This window comes from Pterocles gutturalis, unplaced genomic scaffold, assembly GCF_000699245.1.
Source record: "Pterocles gutturalis isolate BGI_N339 unplaced genomic scaffold, ASM69924v1 scaffold40700, whole genome shotgun sequence".
Lineage (NCBI taxonomy): Eukaryota > Metazoa > Chordata > Aves > Pterocliformes > Pteroclidae > Pterocles > Pterocles gutturalis.
In genome coordinates this window covers 27,941-35,060 of record NW_010147338.1, presented here as the reverse complement: position 1 = coordinate 35,060, position 7,120 = coordinate 27,941, and the positions used below count along the sequence as shown (strand labels likewise).

At 42.6% G+C, this 7,120-nt stretch overlaps 1 protein-coding gene across 1 annotated transcript in view; it reads left to right on the top strand.

Annotated features, from left to right (window-relative positions):
- Positions 1–2,278: 2,278 nt before the first annotated feature.
- The window catches only part of LOC104470907 (protein AHNAK2-like), a gene marked incomplete at its 3' end in the record, with an annotated part of 32,772 nt that continues 27,930 nt past the window's right edge, over positions 2,279–7,120 (top strand). Inside the window, exon 1 of the mRNA XM_010086017.1 lies at positions 2,279–2,408. The remainder of the gene's footprint in view (positions 2,409–7,120) is intronic.

The window sequence follows — 7,120 nt, the reverse complement described above, 5'->3', positions numbered from 1 at the left end:
GCATCAAAGTGCATCAAACCACGGTGTCAGGTTGGGCTTCTTGTTTTGCATGTCTGTTTCTAAAAATATATGCTGTTTGTCAGGATGATGTTGAAAGATGGTTCAGAAAGGCTGGACCTCAGTACAGTCCAAAAGACTGAGCACAGAAACAGAGATGGCAGCAGTGTAAGCCACAAACTATCCAAACTAACCAAGAGGTCTTGGTCCGTTTCCCAGCCATCCCAGTTTACTGCCTTTCCTGGTGCTGACCACACCTCAGGGAGCCTTGATTGCTTCTGATCACCTCCATCCTCGAGGCAGCTGTGGCAGGTCTTGCTCCAAACATGTCACTGTGAGGAGTCTCATGTCCCCTGTGTTGACACTGTCCCAACACCTTGTCGCCCTTCTTTGCTGCCATATGTCCCTGCATTGGCTACAGCCAACATATTTTTTCTTTCTCAGTGTGGACGCCACATTCACAAGAAGATAGAGGTTGTGTATAAACTACATAGTGCCTCACATAACTTTTATATTAATCAGATATTATTATATATAGTATATCATTATATATTATATAATATGCATTGCCTATTATATAATGTTTACTATACATACATATTTTATATATATACACAATGTAATCATGTAACAAAAATATACATTTTTTGAGCCACTATCCAGTTTATATGCAGGCAAACTTTGTATACTAATTAGATAAAAATTCATATAGTATTTCTAAATTATGCTATATAGTTGGTCTTATATAATTAATGTTGTATATGATTAGATATAATAGTAGGCATTTAATTACACAAAAATCCTCACAGAATTGGCTTTAATGTAAATACCGAGTTCTGTTAAGACCCAGTTTTCACAAATGCCTGTGTTAAGTATCCACAGAGGATGTGTAAGCAGAGCTATACGCTCAGTTTTCACTGTCAAATTTCCACATTCCCTCTGTAGAAATGCTGTGTGCCCGTTCCACAGCTGGGTCCAGAAATCTGACATCTACAGAATTGCAGGTACTGAAACATATTCACAGCATACAGCACGTAAATCCCCAGCACAACATCTACACCGACACAAAATGAGGCTGCTTTGTAAACACAGGGGTTTTCCTTCTGCTGGTGTGGGTTTTACCTGTTCACGTTCTGCTCTGGTGTGTTGGCAAAGCAGCCGGAGAGATTTCAGGATACTCCCAGGGCTGCTTATGTGTCGTTTGCGTTTTGCACCCTCACTCACCTCACACCCGTTTGACAGCATGCAAACGAGCAGCCAAACACTTCTGTGAAACAAGGAAGCCCCGACTGAAATCTGCTGCTGTGATTTTTTTAAAGTTTCAGGGAGGAGGAATCAGAGGATGGGTGTCATTCCTCAGAGAGGAGGAACAAGCAGTGTTACCAATTTCTTTCTTTTGCAGGGGGTGGAGATACAGAAACAGGTGAGAGGAGGGGCTGGGAATTTTAATAAATCCATTTCTGCTGGTGCAGAAATCTGTTAGTATCAGGACACGCTGCAAAGGCAGCACTAAGCAGAGCAGCACGCCCATGCTGCGAGCCACGATAACGCTTCATGTGGTGCAAGAACTGTCACCTCAGTGCTCAGGGGGTTTTGGGTTTTTTTGTTTTGCTTTTTTTTTGGTTTTTTGTTTTTTTGTTTTTTGGGGTTTTTTTTTTTTTTGGAAAGAAATAAACAGCTGCCTAAAAATGACAGGGAAAAATTGAACTTAAAGAGGCCACTAGAACAGCCTTGAAAGCCGTTTGAACCGCGCCGTTGTGACAGGCTGCATCCTGTGTGTGTGTGCACGCTCACATGAGAATTTACTAATCCATATAATGCTAATTCCCCACTTATGTCCTGAAGCAAGGCTGGGAATGAATTTCAGGAAAAGAGATGTTTGTTTTGCGCGGGCGCCCACATCCCATATACTTTCAGTCCTGAGGAAATTGCCCCGTATCTCCACCCTGTGTACGCTCGTGCCTGCAGCTGTAGGCAGCAAGTGGGGAGAAGGCACGGAGCTTACGGAAACCCCTGTACCCCCCGTTCCTCTGCGTCCCCCAGCATGGAAAGCACGACCAGCAACAAGCCCAGGGTCTATCTGCCGCTCCCGCCTCAGCTGAAGCCGTACAGCTGTTGCCTCAGTAGAGAAAGGGATTGGATTTCACGGGCTGTGTAATCTGCGACAGCGCTCTTTGGCTTGGGGATAGCAACGAGCCTCACCCAGGCTCAGCCATCCCCTTTCTGCCCGTAGAGGAACGCCCCGGTCGACATAGAAGGAAAATTGTTTGCTGAATTTCTCCACAGCCCTCCTTCCAATTGCTGGAGAGACAGGGGGAGTGAGAAAGAGAGAGAGTTTAAGGCAGGCTCTGCACTGGTGTTCTGGGCTATTTCAACTTCAGGGCAACTTTAGAGAACTTCAGTTATTTTTGGTAAGTTTTTTTTTAAAAAAACAAAACTCTCTCTTTCTCTCTTTTTCTTTCTTTTAATCTCTGATGTGGATTGCACAAGTTTGCAGTAGACTATTGGCTTTTAAAATTGCAAAGAGATGTGGGCGTGTGTGTTTCGCGTCCTTTGATACAGAAACTGGACGTTCTGATTATAAAGACATAATGTTCCCAGCTGCTGTACTTGATAAGCAAAACCTGAAGACGCTGTGGGTTAAGCGATCCTGCTGGGGAAAAGCATGGCCAGAACTTCAGCCGAGGTGCATCCCACCTGGCATAAAGCTTTGTCTCTTTCTTGCGTATGTGAAGAAGTGAGATCAGGGATGAACGAACGTGTTCAGCCTGCTAAAAAGTTTCTGATCTACATTTTTAATGCAGGAGTTTCAAGCTTGTGTACTAAGCCTCCCAAAGCTTTGGATGTTGTTTCTCAGTCCTATACACACCCTCCATTCAGTAATCTCTATTCCAGATCATGCACGTTGTTTTTCCTTACTTCCTTTGTCTGTATACTTAACCCATCGCATGATCACAAAGATAGTGAAACTCTTTTGTAGTACAAAGAGCCGTAGTCCCAGTTGTTGCTATGAATTGCAAGGTGCAAACTGCAATTTACTTATAGTGAAGTTGGTTTAGGATGAATATGAGTTTTCTTTCATGTGTTTTCCCCATAGATATGTTTGGATTTTTATAGTATCTGTGCTTCTACAAGAGGAATTCCATTTGTGTGGATATTATATCTCAATAGATACCATTTGCAATATAGATATAGATGTCATAACATACTGACTTGGCACTAGGATCTCTGTATGTTAGTGGTATTTGGGACTAAGATTAACCTTGACACATTTGAAAAACAGATCCATAGCCCTGTCAGTAGATGTGGGATCCTGTGTGTGTTCACTGCGAGGCTGCTGAGGCTAGTTCACAAAATGCTAGGAAATTTTTCTGTCCACCTGTCTAGGTTCTTTGCCCCATCCATGTACCTTCTGAACACATTAATACAGATGATTGGAAGTAGGATTTGTAATTGTAGCCACCTGTAGGAAGAGTGAAAAGTACATATTCTTAAAGCTTTGATAAAAAAGAGAAAAAACACGACTCACATGAGAAAACACCAAAAGTCGACCCCTCTACAACAAAAATAACTGTTCTTTATAATTGATGAAAGAAGAAACACAAACTTGAAAAGCTACTCTCAAGAGATGCAGTACTTAGCTTACAATCACCTGTTGCATGCACAAGGGACAACTTTTAAGTATTGAAAAACTATAAGGAATTTCACAGATTCAAGCAAGTTAGAGGAAAAGCGGCTTACGACAGCCAATTTACTTCCAAAATCTATCCTAACATAGATCAAAAGTCCAGCATGAAAATGTTTCAGATGCTTAACAGCACAGGAAAACATATCACTTCTCAGAATTTATTGGGCTTTATTAGCTAAGTTTAAAAATGATAAGTGAGACTGGAACTTTTAATTGCAGTAACTCTATAACAATGGAGTTAACAATAACTCTTCAGCAATAAACTGAAAACTATAAATCTGTGCGAGGCGCTCCGCGGTGCTGACATGTTCCATGATGGCTGTAGCTTTTCTGTGGAAGCATGTAGATTTGTTAGCTAAAATTGCATTTTACTATCTTTGGTGTGGCACTCTCGTAAAGTAAACTCTACTATTAGATTACCAGGCTTGTGTAAATCTCCGACTGAAGTCGGTTTGACTCTAGTCAGTGCTCATAAGCAATCCATCGAGGATGGCTGCCTTCCAACCTCTTCTACAGCGAGTGTTAACATCTTTTCAGCCGGATGGGGCAGCGGTAACTTCTAGTACTGATTTGCCAGGGGTTTGGAGATGGTGCATATTTTCTGCTTTTAATTGTCTTGGACGCTCAATCTGTATTCACAGCTATGAGGTCAATGTGCCTCTATTCACTTTTGGCTGTACTTGAAGCTCATCACTGAAACAAAATCCAACAGTCTGTAACACATGGTCAGGGGAGTAGCTACGATCTGAATTAACCTCCTGTTGACTTCAGTGCCCGTGCTTGAAGGCACCCTTCTCTGGGAAGCCACACCAGAAGCTTTGCAGACACTTTATTTAACACTTTCAGTGTGAATGGAGGGAGTAGGATGTACAGCATCAGGATCTTACTGAAGTGTCACTTATTCTATGAAGCCACAGGAATGTATGTTCCCTTGGTTCGAACCTCTAAAGATGCAGAGTGGTTTGGGGTTTTTTTGCCTTGAGTTTTCTACTGGGGCAAAGTCAGTTCATCCTACGGAGGCATAAAACACTGAGGGATTTAAGTAAGATTTTTTCCAGGTTTCCTTACATCAGGAGACCTAAATAACCAGAAAATAAGGCAGTGTATTTGAATGGTGTGAAAGTTGCTAGCTTACATTCTGAGTAAATATTTGGATAAATAGACTTAATCCATTTTTTACATCTAGCTATTTTTGCATTCCATAATGTCTCCCAGATCAGGAAGCAGCAAAATATGCCCTGGGAAAATCAGCGTTTCCACCTCTGGAAAACATCTCACTGTGTTTCAGGGCTCCATGTCGCAGGTTCAATCCGAACCATTAAGATTGCAAAAGGCCTCACCATTAGCCCTGCTTGGAGCAAGGAGGGGACCTGGCCCTCTGCCCCAGCACAGGCAGATCGAGCAAGGGCGAGCTTTTGCTTTCAGGCAGTTTGCCACATCCCTGAGCCCTAGCACGCTAAACAACTGTTTTCCTGACAACATCATCTAACAACTACTGCCTTTCCTGCTTCCCTTAGCTGTAATTTCCAATCTGCCCAGCAGGCTTTTCCCTCCAAAGCCAGGTGGTGGAGCAGTGCCGAGCTAGGCAGGGGACTCAGCTCCTGATGGAGCAAAGATTAAACCCTACCAAGACTAGGCTGCCATCTCGCCACGTGGGACAGAAATCAGGACAACACTCTTGTGGCAAGAAATATCTATTGTGTGATCCGCAGCTGTGCCTAGCCCCAGTGAAGGAGGATTATGGATGCACGTCAAGGCTGGAACTCATTATTTTATAGAATCATAGAATTACAGAATAGTTAGGGTTGGAAAAGGCCTTAAAGATCATTGAGTTCCAACTCCCCTGCCGTGGGCAGGGACACCTTCCACTAGACCAGGTTGCTCAAAGCCTCAATTTTATATTGGAAAACAAGATCTCAGGCTAGGAGAGGAACTTTCACTTACTAAATTCTTCTTACCAACATTTTTACTTCCTGAAAGGAGCCTATAGGTAGCCAAATATCTGGAAGTAACTGCTGACTTATCACAGAGAAGAGGTCTACAGTTTTCTGTCAGAGAAGAGGAACTCATGTGTTCACCATCCAAATCTGACCAAATGTGTCCAGAGTGCCTGGAACAACTCAAAATATGTTAAGGTTATTATGGCATGTAAGTAATAAATAAGCCAAGGTAACTGATAGGGGACCCATCTGCTCCCATGGTGTAGTGTCGGTAGCTCTGCAGGGTCACGGTAGCAGCCCAGATCCCAGCGAAATTCCAGGGAGCAGGAAGGCGAGCGCCTGAAGAAGAGCAGGCACCGAGCCCACTTCGTCTGCCCAATAAAGATAGCAGTGTCTTCAGAGGGCAAAGTTATCTGTTTTTCGAAAACACAAACAAGGAGATAAGGTTTATATGATTTCCAAGCCTGCTGATAAATGCTCAAGACTCCAAAGGCATAGTAACTGTTCTTCATTGTTGGGCAAATGTTATTTCTTCTCTGTAGTTAAGAGAACAAACACCACTTGATTTTGATAGCGGTGGGCTGTGCCTGATATTTGCAGAGTCAGGGGAGCTGCTGTTATCCGTGCAGCCATCTGATTTTAAATACCCTTCTACCTGCCCACTGACCTCCCAGCTCTCCTCCCTTGAAGAGTGGTATGTTTGTGGCCTCTGTCAATCGACACTGAAAAACAAGGGTTTCAAGCTGCACTTATTTCTTCCCATTTCTACAAGTCCTAGCTAAACAGTCTAATAAACTACTATAGATACAAGATCTTCCACCTTGTGGCGAGGCTTGAAAGCTCACACATTTTATCAGTCCAATCATCCCTAATTTTCCTAAGTAACCCATACTCCGTAGAAGCCCTAGAAAGCTGATGTGATTCAGCTTTCCACAGGTCACTTCTTCATTTACTTGCTGTGTGGTTTGCCACAGCCCTTTGACTGTCAGCCAGGCACAATGCTCTACTCTTCCTTCAAAATAAGTACATGCAGGAACTTTTCCTTACCTCACGTAATTCTCATTGTAATCCAAAGATCTAGTCTTAGTAGAATTACTTGGAGGAGTGAATTCCAACGTGGAAATTTTACTATGAAGAAGAAATTCAAAGAACATGCATGCAGGAGCAAAAAAATTAGAGTTCAGTAGTGAATGGGATAATAACTTTTCTATACAGCCAGAAATGCTTTAACTGATGTTTGCATTATATTCAGAAGGGGAAAAGTGTCTAAGTGGAATTAGGCATCATTATTTTGAAAAATAGAAATCAGCTTTTGGTGAACCTCAGAAAGGATAGCAGCCCTCCCTCAGATAAGACAAACATCTAAAAGTTTGGGCCGGGTTTCTTGTTTGAGATTTGTGGGAGTTTATTGGAAGGTATATGAGCTGAAGATCTATGAAACTATCACAAGAAAGCTAGTGGTTTTGATTGCAGATATTTCCTGGTGTGAGCTGAG